General features: G+C 43.5%; 1 protein-coding gene and 1 long non-coding RNA gene across 4 annotated transcripts in view; one reads left to right on the top strand and one right to left on the bottom strand.

The window, feature by feature from the left end:
- IL1RAPL1 (interleukin 1 receptor accessory protein like 1) overlaps nucleotides 1-16,219 on the top strand; it is a 1,713,530-nt gene that overhangs the window by 768,768 nt on the left and 928,543 nt on the right. The gene's annotated exons all lie outside the window — the stretch shown is intronic.
- LOC115092311 overlaps nucleotides 3,055-16,219 on the bottom strand; it is a 33,365-nt gene continuing 20,200 nt past the window's right edge. The window contains exons 2-4 of the long non-coding RNA XR_003856988.1: nucleotides 12,989-13,037; nucleotides 12,584-12,667; nucleotides 3,055-3,933 (exon numbers count right to left, since the gene is read on the bottom strand). This is a non-coding gene — a long non-coding RNA (uncharacterized LOC115092311). The remainder of the gene's footprint in view (nucleotides 3,934-12,583; nucleotides 12,668-12,988; nucleotides 13,038-16,219) is intronic.

The following is a 16,219-nucleotide window of genomic DNA, read 5'->3' as shown; positions in this document are numbered from 1 at the left end:
GCCTCTTCACTTCACGTCCATCCCTCCCCCTTATCTCACCCCACATTTTCATTCTCGCCTTTTGCTTCACAACCTACCTTCTACTCCCTCGCTCCTCCCTTTATCCCTCCTTTCCACCCTTTTCAGTGCCACTTACTCTCCTTCATTCTTTCCATCTTGTTATCCACTTTCAGGGTAGCAACGGCTCTGCCTGGCCCGCTTCCTTGTTAAAACCAGAAGCATTTGAGGGGAGGGAGTGAGAGAGAAGAGGCAGCCATGGGGGTTGTGATTGTAAGCTCTCTCCCTCCCTGGCCTGCTACATTTTCTCAGGTATTTTGGGGGCTGTGGAAGGACTAGAAGAGGATCTTGGTGTTGGTGAGGAGACATGGCGTTGGTATTTTGTGCTGATTTATAGCTGCCTTTTGCCTTGCCATTCAGTGGCAGTTCATGAGGAAAAGGATCTTTAGCAACTTGTCAGGTTTTCAGAGACTCGAAAACTGCCCAGGCTCAATCCTTGTTTGCCTCTAAATTGTTTTGCACTTTTGTTAAAGGGAAATCAGCTTTATGTTTAGGGACTGGGAAGCTGCATATGTTCTTCCTATGGAAAGCAAAAGCTGGAGGGCACCTGCATCAGGCCAGCGAGCACACAGGAAGGATGAGGAGCTGCCCTTTGATCTTCTTATTTGGGACAGAGTTCAGGGTTTAGGATTCTACAGCTCAGCGCTGATCATTAATCAAATTTGAGAAAAGCCCTATAAAGAGTCCCTTACAGTGAACAAGGCGATGTACTAAGTTGCAGGATACATGTTAATCTCTTATTGCACTCACTCGGTTAGTGATTGAGTCTGGAAGTGCAGGTGTCCTGGAAACAGATTGGAGCAGGATGGCTTGGCATCTGCTCTTAAAATCTGGAGGAGTCTTCCTTGGGAAGCCACAGTAACCATGCATTTTCCGGCTGCCAGCAGGACAGGTGTCATCGTCAAACTGCACCCAAAATAGTAATACAAGCAATTCATATGCATCTGTTGCCTAGCAATGATGTTGCTAAAGATGCTTGTGACTGGGACGGGCATAGTGTAGTTGAATGAGCAGAATCAAATATATTAAGTAAAATAAACCTATGTAGAATGATCCCGACAGATACTGATTGTCTATAGCTATGTCTTGCATTCAAGAACAAAAGCTGCTCCAAGAGATTTTCTGTCCCCTTGGAAATAATTAAACCTTTATGGTCTTTGCTGTGTGTGTGAAAGTTTATCACCCTGCAGCAGGTTTATATGCATCATGAAGTATGGACAAGAAAATCATTGTGTTTAAGCACAAGAACATTTTTATCTTCCTGCCGAGCATCTCTTCAATGGGATGGTAAGGACCTGGGTAGATATGTCAGAGGCTAGTAGGAGCAATTTAAAGCCTGATGAATGCCAGGAAATACAGCTCTCTGTCCCTATCACTAGTGGTTGCACACAGTTTCCTGAGAGGTTCCATGTGGTTTCTTGTGTGATTTTATGCAGTTTCCTGTAAGGTTGCCATGGCTTCCTGTGTGATTGCACATAATTTCCTGTGAGGTTACACATGGTTTCCTATGAGGTCATACGCAGCTTCCTGTGAGGTTGCATGTGATTTCTTGTGTGATTTCATGCAGTTTCCTGTGTGATTGCACATGGTTTCCTGCGAGGTTACTTGCATTTCCCCGGGTGATTACACAAGGTTTTTTGTGAGAATGCATGTGGTTTCCTGTGGATTGCACACAGTTTCCTGTGAGGTTACATGTGTTTTTTGTGTGATTTTATGCAGTTTCCTAAGGGGGGTGGACACGGTTTCCTGTGAAGTTGCACGTTGGTTTCCTGTGCGGCTGCATATGATTTCTTGTGTGATTGCATATAGTTTCCTGTGAGGTTACATGTGGTTTTCTGTGAGGTTGCATGTGGTTTATTTATTTATTTATTTATGTATTTATGTCATTCTTTTCTATACCGATGTTCATGAAAAAGTCATATCACATCGGTTTACATCGAACATGTGTGAGTTACATAGAACAAGGGGGTAATAACGTTAACTTAATCTTTAAGCAGGGACGAGATAAACTGGGAAAAGGGTTACCAGCGCTAAGAAGATAAGAGAGGTTGGGAGTGGAAGGAATAAACAACTAAATGACAATGGTTACAAAAAATTATATACTTATGCGATAATTATCGTAAAGAGAGGGTAACTAGAGCTAGGGAGAAAAAGAAGGGGGTGGAGAGAGAAGGAAGGAACACAAGAATAATAATAATGATTACAGCATGATGCTTAACCGATGCACACAGTTTCCTGTGAGGTTGATCATGGTTTCCTATGATGTTGCACATGGTTTCCAGTGTGATTGCACATGATTTCCTGTCAGGTTGCATGTGGTTTCTTGTGTGATTTCATGCAGTGTCCTGTGATGTTGCACATGGTTTTCTCTGTGATTGCATGTGGCTTCTTGTGAGATTGCCAATTTGCCATTATTTACAGTGAAGGTGGCAACATGCTGAAATCTGCTGTTCTCTCCATTGCTGATGATGGATGGGCTACATGTGGGCTCTATCATATCATTTGCCATGCATTATGGGAGTGTGAGGTTTTTGGAACATGATATAGCTGCCTATGTACTCCGATTTCATTGTAATTTTGAATTTCAATTAAATGAGGTATCAGGAAATTATCAGAATCTCTGAGATGTGAACAGAGAATAATAGTTTGTATTTTGATGCCCATTATCAGACATCACCCCTTTAATTGAAGCAGAGTGTTTGTTGTGTCTTAATATGTAGACATTTGAAATATTTCCTAAAATAAAAAATATTTATATAGCTGCATGGAGGAGAAAACCACTGGTTAGTGCAGTGGGCTGAGGACAAAAAAAAAGCCAGGGTTATAGTCCTGCTGCCGCTCCTTGGGACTGTGAACAAGTCATTTCAGCCACCATTGCCTCACCTGGAGCTACCAATGAAAAGGCAAGAGCTAAATCCCAAATAAATTTAAAAAGTGGTGCATATGGCAGAAGATTGGATGAATCAAGTTTGAGTATTTTAATGGTTAATAGACATATCTTAGCTGCTGCTTAACATGTGGCAGTGTGGGGGGGAGCACACTTAGCTAAGATTACAAATCTTGACCTCCATCTTACAGCTGTGAGAGAAATTTGTGCTCTTTGAGGAAAGTTCTGTGATGATATAGAGGTGAACCATGGAATGATGTCTCTTCAAATTTCAATCATCCTCGTTCATTTACTTCAAGTTTTTCCATCGAGAAAGCGCAAAGCGAGTTACAACAGAACAAATATTACAAACATAGTACAGGGCAGTGGCACCAAATGTGTTTGCATATAATAGGGCAGAGGGTGCAGATGCTTGGGTACTTTTCTAATGAAATCAGGGCAGGTAACACGAGTGGTGGAAGTTGGGGAGGGAAAATGCTTACATTAATCTTTATTGATATACTGGAATGATATCACATGTCATCTTATATATGAAAAACATGAGCAATATTTCTCTTGATGTGTTCAAAAGAGAAATCGTCCAAAGAGTCATTCAGACAGTGGCCCTGGATGGCAGAGAGGAAGAGTGGTAACAAGGAAAAGTCCTTTTGGGGAGAAAGAACCATAACAAGTTCTGCAATTGTTTTCTGAGGTCTGCATGAGGAGCTTAACGGTTCCTACAGTATATTACAGTAACGTCTGTGTAATCCAGAGAGAATTAGCTTTTGTGCTTTCTGAATAATATCATTCATTATTAATGCTTATGTTTTTGAAAAGGTCAGCAGAGATAAAATTGACCAGCTAGATCAATAGAAACCCAACCATTGGAAGTGTTTTGTTTTGCAGCCAGGAGATTTAAGGCAAACCCTGGTCATTATCCAACAGCATTTCATTTCTACGGTATTAATCTGACGAGCTCACTTGCATCCTGCTGTCCAAAAAGGGGATGTCTATAAAGGAAGAAAAAGAAAACAGTAATCGATAATATTTCAAAATGATTGATCACTGTTTCATTCTCTTCTTACATTAGATGCCCACAGAACCTTAATGTTATAAGTTTTTATTCACAACTTATCTGAGAATGGCCAATCAATATATTATATTAGTGCAGCACAGAGGTGTTTTAACATTTAAACCTTGCATGTTGATTGATGAAGAGCTGTGATAAGAACTTCATACATTTTTCATTTTAAGTAGGAAAGAAGAAGCTACTAGTTAGAATATAAGAATCATTTTTCTTTGCTCTCAGAAACCAGCTTAATATCCACAGCAAATCTGTAATAAGATGAATATGTTACGCTGTCATGTGAATGGCAAAGAGAAAGCTACTTACTGGGGATGTGCATACCCAAAAAGTTAATTTTTTTGTTGTTTTTTTTTTTTGGCAGGGTCATTTTTCAGTTTGCTTTAATGTTTATTTCAGCTCAGTTCATTTGCTGAAAGGAAATAAAAAATGGGGAAAAAAATAAAATCTCTGCCGGTGCTCTCCAGGACCTCTACCAAGGCCTCCTCAGACCAATCTGACCCGCTTTCCTACCCCCCTTAAATGAAATAGGGCCTAGAACCTCCCTGACTTAACACTTCCGTGGGGATCTTGCAACCCACAGGCTCCTGACCCATCAAAGTGACTTCAGTATGGTGCTGGTCTCAGAATCGGCACTAATTTAATTTCTTGCATGGCCCTACATTATGTAACACTGCTGTCCAGAATAGGGATATGTGAAAACTAAAACTCTGTTTTTGCAAAGTCTTCTGCTTGATGCCGGTCCACTTCAATCAGCAGAAAAAAGGGTCAACATGCAAGTCGTAGGTGAGACCTATTATTACTCTGACTCAATATACCTATGACTAACCCTGGAAACCTCCGCACACATGTATGAGTTAGGGCAATAATTAAATGGTCTCACCTATAACTGCTTCTTGCCCCTTATTTCTATATACGCTTGCAAACGAGTTCCTGAGAACTGCCTGCTTGATTTGTGTGGGAAGGTACGAGCACACTTTCCCACTGAAAACTGCCTCAGGCAAAAGTACCAGCAGAATTTTACTGGCTTTTTCTGCACTTTTCCCTTCACATCAAGCATTATGAGGTAGATCTTTAAAAAGTACGCCGGATTTTATAAGATATGCGCGTAGCCATGTGTATCGTATAAAATCCAGGGTCGGTGCACGCAAGGCTGCGCAAAATCGGCAGCCTGCGTGCGCTGAGCCACGCAGCCTGCCTCCGTTCCCTCAGAGGCCGCTCCGAAATCGGAGCGGCCTCTGAGGGAACTTTCCTTCCGCGTCCCCCCACCTTCCCCTCCCTTCCCCTACCTAACCCACCCCCCGGCCCTACCTAAATCCCCCCCCCCCAACTTTGGGCGGCTGAGCAGACTGTATTGCATCAGCCTCTAGCTATGGTATTGTTTTCTTTTGATGCAGGTTTTATGTTTATGCTGCTTGTATTGATGAATGTTTTTTGCATTTGCCTCAAGCCCACATTGAAGGGGCAATTTTATAAATCTATAATAGAAATAAATAAAATAGTGTAGATTTGCAACTCTTTGTTTCTCTCCCCTGACATAAGCGCACACCTGGAGCCCCCAACCTCCTCCTTGCATTCATCCCTGAGAAAATTTTCATCCCTTCCCAAAATTTAAGCAGACGAATGGCTTCTGAAAAGTGCCCTCCCTCTTTCTTGAAGCATTCAGAGAAATTCATTCCAAAGAGAACATCTCAGTGCTCAATTTGAACAAAATGCTTAAGAACTTCACTTAGGCTTCTAAACCTTTGATTGGAAATTTAGGCACCTAAAACTGAGAATTGTGAATGCCATTTGCCGAGATTTAGGGGCCTAGGTTTTTCACTAGGCTAAATCCAATCCTGCAGCACCCTATTTTTAGGCACTGAAATGCAGGGTAATTGGAGGAGTAGTTTAGTGGTTAGAGCAATGGGCTGAGAACCAGATAAGCTGGGCTTCAAATCCAACAGCACTTGTGACTTCCCCTTACATTACCTCCGGTACAAAATCTGTACCTGAATGTAATTCGCCTTCAGCTATTCTTGAAAAGGTCTGAGCTGAATCCAAACAAATAATTACAAAGGTGTAACTGAAGCAGTGCTTCTCAACCCAGCCCTCAGGACACATTCAACTAGTGTGAGTTTCAGGATATCTACAAGGAATGTATGTGAGATAGATTTGCATGCTCTGCTTCCATTGTGTGCAGATCTATCCCTTACCTATTCATTGTGGATATCCTGAAAACCAGACTAGGTTGAGGCTGATGAAATGATAGGGTAGTGGTAGGGCTATGACCCCTCCCAGGGTTTCTGATCATTGGGGTAAAGGCTGTGGGAGGTATAAATTGGATAATGGGGGTTTGCTATGCTGTGTAGGATTGTGTAAGCATTGTAGGGAGTACAGCTGGGCTGGGAAGGATTGTGGCAGGTCTGAGCTGGTTGCTAATATATATTTCTAGGGTGGTGGGTAGTCAAGAAAAGAATAAGTTAAATCTGAATTATGTTTGTAGATGCTAAGGTATTTTTAAAACTGCTTGATGCTTCTTTTGCAAAGTTTGTAACAGGTTGTGTCTTTCTGTGTTGCTATTATCATAGGCATTGGAATGAGGGCTGCAGGGGCCATGGCAACCTCATATTTGGGTCGCCGCTGGCAACAACTCCTCCCCTCCCCCTTCTCCTACATGAGCAAGCCTTGTGCCTTTCTCATAGCTGTAAAATATCCATCGGGTTCCCTACTAACTGAGCATATCTGGAAGCAAGAGAGTGAGACCTCCTCTGACTAGAGTGGGGCAGGAAAGTACAAGAGAGTGATACCTCCTCTGACTAGAGTGGGGCAGGAAAGTACAAGAGAGTGAGACCTCCACTGACTAGAGTGGGGCAGGAAAGTACAAGAGAGTGAGACCTCCTCTGACTAGAGTGGGGCAGGAAAGTACAAGAGAGTGAGACCTCCTCTGGCTAGAGTGGGGCAGGAAAGTACAAGAGAGTGAGACCTCCACTGACTAGAGTGGGGCAGGAAAGTACAAGAGAGTGAGACCTCCTCTGGCTAGAGTGGGGCAGGAAAGTACAAGAGAGTGAGACCTCCTCTGACTAGAGTGGGGCAGGAAAGTACAAGAGAGTGAGACCTCCTCTGGCTAGAGTGGGGCAGGAAAGTAAAAGAGAGTGAGACCTCCTCTGACTAGAGTGGGGCAGGAAAGTACAAGAGAGTGAGACCTCCTCTGACTAGAGTGGACCAGGAAAGTACAAGAGAGTGAGACCTCCTCTGACTAGTGTGGACCAGGAAAGTACAAGAGAGTGAGACCTCCTCTGACTAGAGTGGGGCAGGAAAGTACAAGAGAGTGAGACCTCCTCTGACTAGAGTGGGGCAGGAAAGTAAAAGAGAGTGAGACCTCCTCTGGCTAGAGTGGGGCAGGAAAGTACAAGAGAGTGAGACCTCCTCTGGCTAGAGTGGGGCAGGAAAGTACAAGAGAGTGAGACCTCCTCTGACTAGAGTGGGGCAGGAAAGTACAAGAGAGTGAGACCTCCTCTGACTAGAGTGGGGCAGGAAAGTACAAGAGAGTGAGACCTCCTCTGACTAGAGTGGGGCAGGAAAGTACAAGAGAGTGAGACCTCCTCTGGCTAGAGTGGGGCAGGAAAGTACAAGAGAGTGAGACCTCCTCTGGCTAGAGTGGGGCAGGAAAGTACAAGAGAGTGAGACCTCCTCTGACTAGAGTGGACCAGGAAAGTACAAGAGAGTGAGACCTCCTCTGACTAGAGTGGGGCAGGAAAGTACAAGAGAGTGAGACCTCCTCTGGCTAGTGTGGGGCAGGAAAGTACAAGAGAGTGAGACTTCCTCTGGCTAGAGTGGGGCAGGAAAGTACAAGAGAGTGAGACCTCCTCTGGCTAGAGTGGGGCAGGAAAGTACAAGAGAGTGAGACCTCCACTGACTAGAGTGGGGCAGGAAAGTACAAGAGAGTGAGACCTCCTCTGGCTAGAGTGGGGCAGGAAAGTACAAGAGAGTGAGACCTCCTCTGACTAGAGTGGGGCAGGAAAGTACAAGAGAGTGAGACCTCCTCTGACTAGAGTGGGGCAGGAAAGTACAAGAGAGTGAGACCTCCTCTGGCTAGAGTGCTGCAGGAGAGTGGGGGCCTCCTCTGGCTAGAGTGGGGCAGGAAAGTACAAGAGAGTGAGACCTTCTCTGGCTAGAGTGGGGCAGGAATGTACAAGAGAGTGAGACCTCCTCTGACTAGAGTGGGGCAGGAAAGTACAAGAGAGTGAGACCTCCTCTGGCTAGAGTGGGGCAGGAAAGTACAAGAGAGTGAGACCTCCTCTGACTAGTGTGGGGCAGGAAAGTACAAGAGAGTGAGACCTCCTCTGACTAGAGTGGACCAGGAAAGTACAAGAGAGTGAGACCTCCTCTGGCTAGAGTGGGGCAGGAAAGTACAAGAGAGTGAGACCTCCTCTGACTAGAGTGGGGCAGGAAAGTACAAGAGAGTGAGACCTCCTCTGACTAGAGTGGGGCAGGAAAGTACAAGAGAGTGAGACCTCCTCTGGCTAGAGTGGGGCAGGAAAGTACAAGAGAGTGAGACCTCCACTGACTAGAGTGGGGCAGGAAAGTACAAGAGAGTGAGACCTCCACTGACTAGAGTGGGGCAGGAAAGTACAAGAGAGTGAGACCTCCTCTGACTAGAGTGGGGCAGGAAAGTACAAGAGAGTGAGACCTCCTCTGGCTAGAGTGGGGCAGGAAAGTACAAGAGAGTGAGACCTCCTCTGACTAGAGTGGACCAGGAAAGTACAAGAGAGTGAGACCTCCTCTGGCTAGAGTGGGGCAGGAAAGTACAAGAGAGTGAGACCTCCTCTGACTAGAGTGGGGCAGGAAAGTACAAGAGAGTGAGACCTCCACTGACTAGAGTGGGGCAGGAAAGTACAAGAGAGTGAGACCTCCTCTGGCTAGAGTGGGGCAGGAAAGTACAAGAGAGTGAGACCTCCTCTGGCTAGAGTGCTGCAGGAGAGTGGGGGCCTCCTCTGGCTAGCCTGCTGTGCTTGCTGCTCCAGCCCCCCCTCTGTCCTCAGAACAGGCTAGGCTGGTTCAGTTTCCTCCCCTCTCCATCCCTCCCCCCCACCCCAATGACTCTCATGATGTCAGGATCGAGCTCTCTCTCTGCTGGAAGGAGAAATAACAAATGACAGCCAGCCAAATAAACAAAAGAGGAGCTGCAACTTTATTTTTACCTTATGAGAAACTGACAGCAGCAGGAGAACAGAAGACAAGGAGAGGGTTGAATTTTATCATCAGTATTTTTTTTTCAGCTGTGCTGCTGGGAGTCAGGGGAAGTCCTGGTGCCCTGCTAGTCAGGCCTCTATGTGAGCTGGCTGGGCTATTCTCAGAGAAGGACAGTGCAATGGGCCATTGACAAAGTAAATAGAGATAGTGAGTGCTTGAAGAGAGAGAAGGATGTTTAAAAATGGCTGCAGAAGGCTGGGTTAGGGCTGGGAACAAGGGCAGGAACTTTGCATGATAATGTTATAGTGCCTTTAATTAGCCAGTCCCAATCTGGAGACTTTTCACAATAGATCTAATGACTTTCTTCAAGCTGGAGTTAGCAACATTATTTAGGCTTTGGAACGGGATGAACCACCCAATTCCTGGCCCATCTAACTTTATCTCAGGTGCAGGCAGAAAGAAGATCTCAGGTGCTGTGACAGTGGCTCAGCCAAATGAGCTTCCCATGGGGTTCCCACCCTGCCGGAAGGAAGAAGACCCCCTGGGATATTGGGATGGTGACACGCCTGCGGGGTGGAAGACCTAGTGGATGGGTGGTATGTGAGGGAAGAGAAGGGAAGGAGTGAGAGAGAGAGAATGAGAATATGTGTGTGTGTGTGTTTGTGTGTGTGGAGAGAGGGGATGGGATTGGAGAGGGGTCAGTGAGTAAGTGAAAGGGGAGGGGACGAGTGAGTGGGAAGGTGTAAGTGAATGACAGGGGAGGAAAGTGATTGAGAGAGAGGGAATGGGGGAGAAGGGAAATGGATGTGAACGAAGGAAGTGGAGATGTGCAGTAAGAGGAAAGGAAAGGGGTTATGAGTGAGGTGGGAGAGGGAAGTAAGAGGAAAAGGGTAGGAAGTAAGAACATAAGAAGTTGCCATACTTGGTCAGACCAAGGGTCCATCAAGCCAGCATCCTGTTTCCAACAGTGACTAATCCAGGCTTATAAGTGCCTGGCAAGTACCCAAACATTAAATAGTAATAGCAGTGGCTATTCCCTAAGAGGTAGATTTTAAAAGCATTGCTCACGCAAAAATGGCCATGCTCCTCATGAGGAAGGAGGGAGAGAGAAAGAGAACTTCTGTACAGAGTCCCTCTATATATACCAGTCTAGAGAGGCACTTTGAATAGGGGTGAGTTTTCGAGAGGTGGGTTGGGATTAGGGGAGGTGTTGTTACAGACACATTCAGAGGTATTCATAGTAAAATTGACATCAGTAAAGAATTATAGCCCTTATAAGTGATGAAAAGTATACCAAGAAGAGTTGATTTGTACATTGTACAAATCTTCTGGCGTTTATTTGCCAGCTTTTAATTTTCAGTAGCAGCTGCTGTAGCGTCATGTGCGTCCCTGTGGAAGTCATCAGGAAATGCCCACACCATCCACTTTTTATGACGAATGCACTATCGGGCCGGTGATGACAAGCGGCCTGGATTAAATATTCCCATGGACCTGCTTTGGCTTTCAGACCATAGTTTGCCTACTCCTGCTATAGCATTTTCTTCTCCCAATCCTGCCTCACTCATCTCCCTGAAGTCCACAGTCTCATCTTGGGCTGTCTGTAATAAGGAAGATTAGAAATTCATTATCCCCCTCGTTTAAATAATTAGCATATGGTTAATTTTTGTCTAAGACAAATGGCAGCAGCAAATTTTCTGGTGCAATACCAACTTAAGCAGTTACCCTACACCTATGCTAGCAATGAAATGGGATGTGCAAAAACCTCTAAGTTCATTAAAGTGTTTCATATGTTGCAAAGGCTGCTAATGAACAGCAATAACCCCAGGGTTAAAGTAACAACAGGCGCATGAAGTAGAAATCAGTGAAATATAACAATGAGCCACAAGGTGGCATCTACATCTGCAAGATAAAGGTCTGCCCTGGGGAAAATGATGTTCTCCTTTCTCCATCCTTATCCCTCTGCTTGCAATGCTTTTCTTTCTCATGCAAGAATTCTGTTCAACCTCTTCATTTTCTTATAATCTTTTTTTTTTTTTCTGGGGGGGGGGGGCATATTTACTGCATATTCTCTTCTGTGCACCGCAAACCAGCTCACCTCTAGCTGTCAGTATGTCCTGCATGATTCAATTTTGTGTGCAGCTTTCCTAACTTCCAACTGTCTGGAAGCACATGTTATTAAAACACCTCTAAGGCTTGCCTTTCCCACATCCCACACCACATTATCTGCCACATCTCCAGAATCATTGATCCTAAGGTACCAGTACACTCTGTCTTTAGATATGAGATACATTGTTTATTCTTTAACCGGGAATTATTATGTCTCCACATCATAGTCCAGTAGATGTTAGGAGAAAGAACAATATTAATTTCAGCCAGCGTATAATATGAATGTGAAGTAATTCCTATGTATCAACAAATAATTTTATACAGCTTTGTTGGCGCTGTCTGGCACATATGACTGACGTGAGGTATTCTGTGGTGTATAATTTCTGTGTAGGGATCGATAGCAGCCTGGCTTGTTCCGTTTTCCTAATAGGAGGTGTATTGGTGTTTTAGGGCCTGGTGTAATATTTTCAGTATTGCCTTTTCTTAGGTATGGTGGTTACTGTTTGAGTGCTGGAAGTTGATGCTGTTTGGTATGGAAAGTTTTCTATTTATGTAATTTCTATTCAGAGTTCCCTTGTGTCATTCTTAATAAAAATAATACTGGGCCTTTATTTCTTATTTCCACCATGAATTGTAATGAGCCATATGTCGCACATGTGAGCATTGTCCGTCAGGTATGTCACGAAGGGAAAAAAGTTGAGAACCACTTCTCTACACAATAAGATTTGAAGAAATCTGTTGATCAATTTTGTAACGAGTTACGCAATCTTTTTCCTCCTTTAAACAATTTACCTTTCAGGGGATTTAAATTTTTGTGGACTGGTTGGATAGTTTGCACTAGCCAAGGATACTCTCCTTCCTCCACCATTATTTTCTGTAGACTTTGAGAGCCACTACATGAACTGGGGATCCTCAGCATCATCTCCCAGATATATGACCCCAAGAAATGAGGAACTTTCTGTTCAGCCAGATGGACTCAGAGCTGGGTCATTCTCTAATGACCACCCCTTACCAGCATGGCGCCTAGTTCTTGGATGATTTCCCACGAGACAATACAGGCTATTGCATATATACACTGGCCTTTGCCGCCCAGTTACCAACAGTCCAAAGATGTGATGAAACTTCTAGAAAGTAGACTAACAATCCATATTAAAATGAAATCATAGAGAAAAATATTGTAACAATACCCTTGCGGAATGTGAATGTGGAAGAGACATGCAACTCTTTTCGGTGCTATTTATAAAGCTGCTGTCATGGCAACTCCTCCTCCTTATCAGCCCATATACATTCCCTACCTCAGCACGGACAGCGCAGCACTTCTGAGGAGTACAAATCACTGTAGGAGACCATCTCTTGGAGTCTTAACTCTGCATGTTGTGCTAAACGGGAAGAAACCACAGCAAAAGTAAGCACTCATTCTACCCAGAAATCCTGGATACTCATCTGCTACCTTGAAGCTGCCCCTGTTATCCCCCCTTACAGCCTTATTAATTTTTAACCAATTTTTCTTAAAAAAAAAAAAAAAAAAAAGAAAGAAAAGAAAAGAAATTCCCAAAGTCTCTTTCACCTTGTATTTTTGTCCTGATTAAATTATAAGCTCTACTAAGAAGAGACTGTTTCTTATGTATGTTTGTACTGTGCTGTGCGCAGCACGTAGTGCTATAGAAGTGATTAGTGGTAATAGCCCAAAGCCCACCTACCCAAATTGTTCATCAGCTAACCCAAACCAAGTCATCTGCCAAGATAGCACTGAAAAAAAGAAGATAAATAGGGTAATTTTCAAAGGAAATTGTAAATATAACATTGTTGTAGCAATGTAAATATAACATATTGTTGTAGCAATTTTCAAAAGCCCATTAACCTGCATTCAGTGCACTGAGTGCAGGTAAAACCTATTGATAATTCAGTAGCATATTTTGTAGAAATTTTCAAAAGCTTCAATATAATTGATTTTTAATTAAATCAAAATTGAAAAATTAAAAATTGTGGACTGGTGGTTTACATATATTATACAGTGAGAACAAGGCCACATTGTAGTAAAAATGTGCTTAGAAAATATTTGAAAGAGAATTGTTCATTTTCTACTTGCTAAAATTTTACCTTTTTAATCGTTTTTAACAATTAATATGCATTTCAGTTATAGTGCATTAAAATGCTGTTGTCAGGTTATAGTAATACCCCAACTTGAGCCTGGAGTGGTTTTTTTTCAGCATTAGCACAAGCCTTAGAAACATAGAAACATAGAAATGACGGCAAAAGACCAAATGGCCCAACCAGTCTGCCCAGCAAGCTTCACACTTTTTTTTTCTCATACTTATCTGTTATTCTTGGCTCTTAGTAACCTTTTGGTTCTATTTCCCTTCCACCCCCACCATTAATGCAGAGAGCAGTGTTAGAGCTGCATCTAAGTGAAATATCTAGCTTAATTAGTTAGGGGTAGTAACCCCTAACTAATAAGCAAGCTACACCCATGCTTATTTGTTTACCCAGACTATGTAATTCAGTCCTTGTTGGTTGTTGTCTGTATATAGATCCACTTTTCTTCATTCCCCCCTGCCGTTGAAGCAGAAAGTTATGCTGGATATGCATTGAAAGTGAAGTATCAGACTTTCTCCCCTGCCGCTGAAGCAGAGAGCTATGCTGGATATGCATGAAGTATCAGTCTTTCTCCCCTGCCTTGTTACCTATATGCCACTACACAAAAGGTCGACATTCAAAGCACTTTATCTGGACAAGCCCAGGGTTTGAATATCTGGCACCTTTCACCAGGTACATTTTATCTTATTAAGTCATTAACTGGATACAATTTATTCATATAAATAGGGGGTGCTCTGAGGTGGAATTAACATTTCTGGCTTATTAATGTGGCTAACTGCACTATTCAGCTACGTCTGGATATGCAGGTGTAATAGTGTAACCGTCTGTTTTAATCAGTAAGGAGGTCCAGACAACTGATCCGCAAAGATAGACTTTTATTGCCAGCAAGATGCAGCTAAGACAACGGCTTAGTACAACTGCATACCACGCCCCCTCAGGAGCAAACTTTTATGCACTTTACAATTCTTATCTTTTGCACATGCGTTCTGGTTTTGCTGAACAATCATTTTACAAACTGCTGAACAAGCAATAGCTAGCGTGGTCTCTAGTAGGTGTAGCTTATGATCAGATTATTGTTTCGTCATTTAATTGACGGGTTAGACATTTGCGACGGCGTTCGTATTAATACAATACAAAATATGAATCCAAAATGGAGTCACGTTCACTAAACGTTAGTGCGTAAGTACGTCATTACGTGTTAGGGTTCGTTTGCGTTGCAAATGTTAGTAAATCAAGATGGCTGTGCGTTTCACTACAGCATGATTAGACATAGTTCTTCCGATCTTTTCGTACAGCGATAGTCCATAAAATTGAACTCCTTCATTCCCCCCTTTGATACTTCAACTTCGGTAAGAAGGCGTAAGTATCACCTTCATATGTGAAGTAACTGAAATGACAAGAAAATAATTAGTACCATAATACTGAGTAGGGCCCTATATTGTTAGCCAGGTCGATGGTGTCTTCACCGGTTTGAGACGGATGGGCCCTATTGGCTCCACCCCCCTTTGTAGCCGGACTTCACCTGAGCAAACAAGGTGGCCGTATGTTTTAAATTAAAAATTAGTGTCATAGTAAACTGAAGATTCATCTTCTGAGTCTGAAGAATCACTGAAGGGTAGCGAAGAAATTGAAGCGTACTGGTTCAGCATCATAATTTGGGCTGCTGCTCGTCGATCAGCGATCTTCTCCATCATAGACGAAAGGCTCCTGAGGAAAAGAGGGAAACACATAGGGAGGAGTGCACAGGATAGTAAGAAAAATAATAAAGGGAATAAAAGTTCCCTGAACCCAGGAATAGATGTAAGCCAGGAAGGTAATGAAGCTGTCCAATCCAAGGCTCCGGACCAGGATTGTACCGGAACATGAGCCAACCGCACCATACGGTCTGTGATTTCTTCGATGACTTTACTCTTATCATCGATCTGCAAACAACAATTGGAAAGGTTAAATTTCCCACATACACCACCTTCCTGAGCAAGGAGGTAATCCAGGGCTAATCGATTCTGGTATACAGCAGTAATTAATTTGGTATTCTGTTTGGCAAGAATGTTAAGGGCTAGAGCGGAATCATTGGTGAGGAACTCGAGAACAGCTTGAAGTCTGATGATACGGTTGTTCATGTATACAGGCGTTCTGTATCCAAAAGAGCCATCCTCTGCCCATGTTCCTGGACCATAATATTCGATAATCCGTTCGGGTGGCCATTCTTGATCGGACCAGTTTCCGATAGAGACCTTATGTCTTCGTCGCCTACTTGGCTTCATTGGACTATAGACAGGCACCCCTAGCGTTTCTCCTGCTGTGACTGGGAGCAAGAAGAAGCTAGGGCGGATAGTAGCTAGGAAGCAGGTACCGTACCATTGAGGAGGTAGTTGTTCATAAGCCCGTCGTCCACATACGAAGTAATAGCCGTCTGGGGCTATGAATGACGTGGTTAATTGGCCAGCTTCTTTCCACGTAGCGTTTAAGGTAGGCTCAGTCCAGAATGGTGTGGGTATGGTCTGGTTTTCTGTTTGCCACCATGATTGAGTGTTACTGGCAACTGTGAGAACTCCTGTGCATGGTGAGTTACCGACGGGCACTTTGTACGACTTGGAGAAGTGCCGTGACAAACATTGTCTTCCGATGACATCCGTCTGTAGAGCCCATTCATAAGGATTGTGATTTCGATTATACGTGGTGGATGTGTTCATAGTGTTCAAATCAGCTTGAAAAATCTCCCTGGCCTCCCATGGCCATTGTTCTCCAATATTGGTGCCACCACATACAAAGCAATTTTGTATTTTCAGAGATAAAGCTATGTTCTCAGCTAAGTTGATGAACATATTTTTTGC

Source organism: Rhinatrema bivittatum, chromosome 5 (assembly GCF_901001135.1).
Source record: "Rhinatrema bivittatum chromosome 5, aRhiBiv1.1, whole genome shotgun sequence".
In the NCBI taxonomy this organism is placed as follows: Eukaryota; Metazoa; Chordata; class Amphibia; order Gymnophiona; family Rhinatrematidae; genus Rhinatrema; species Rhinatrema bivittatum.
This window is presented reverse-complemented; position numbering and strand designations above follow the sequence as displayed.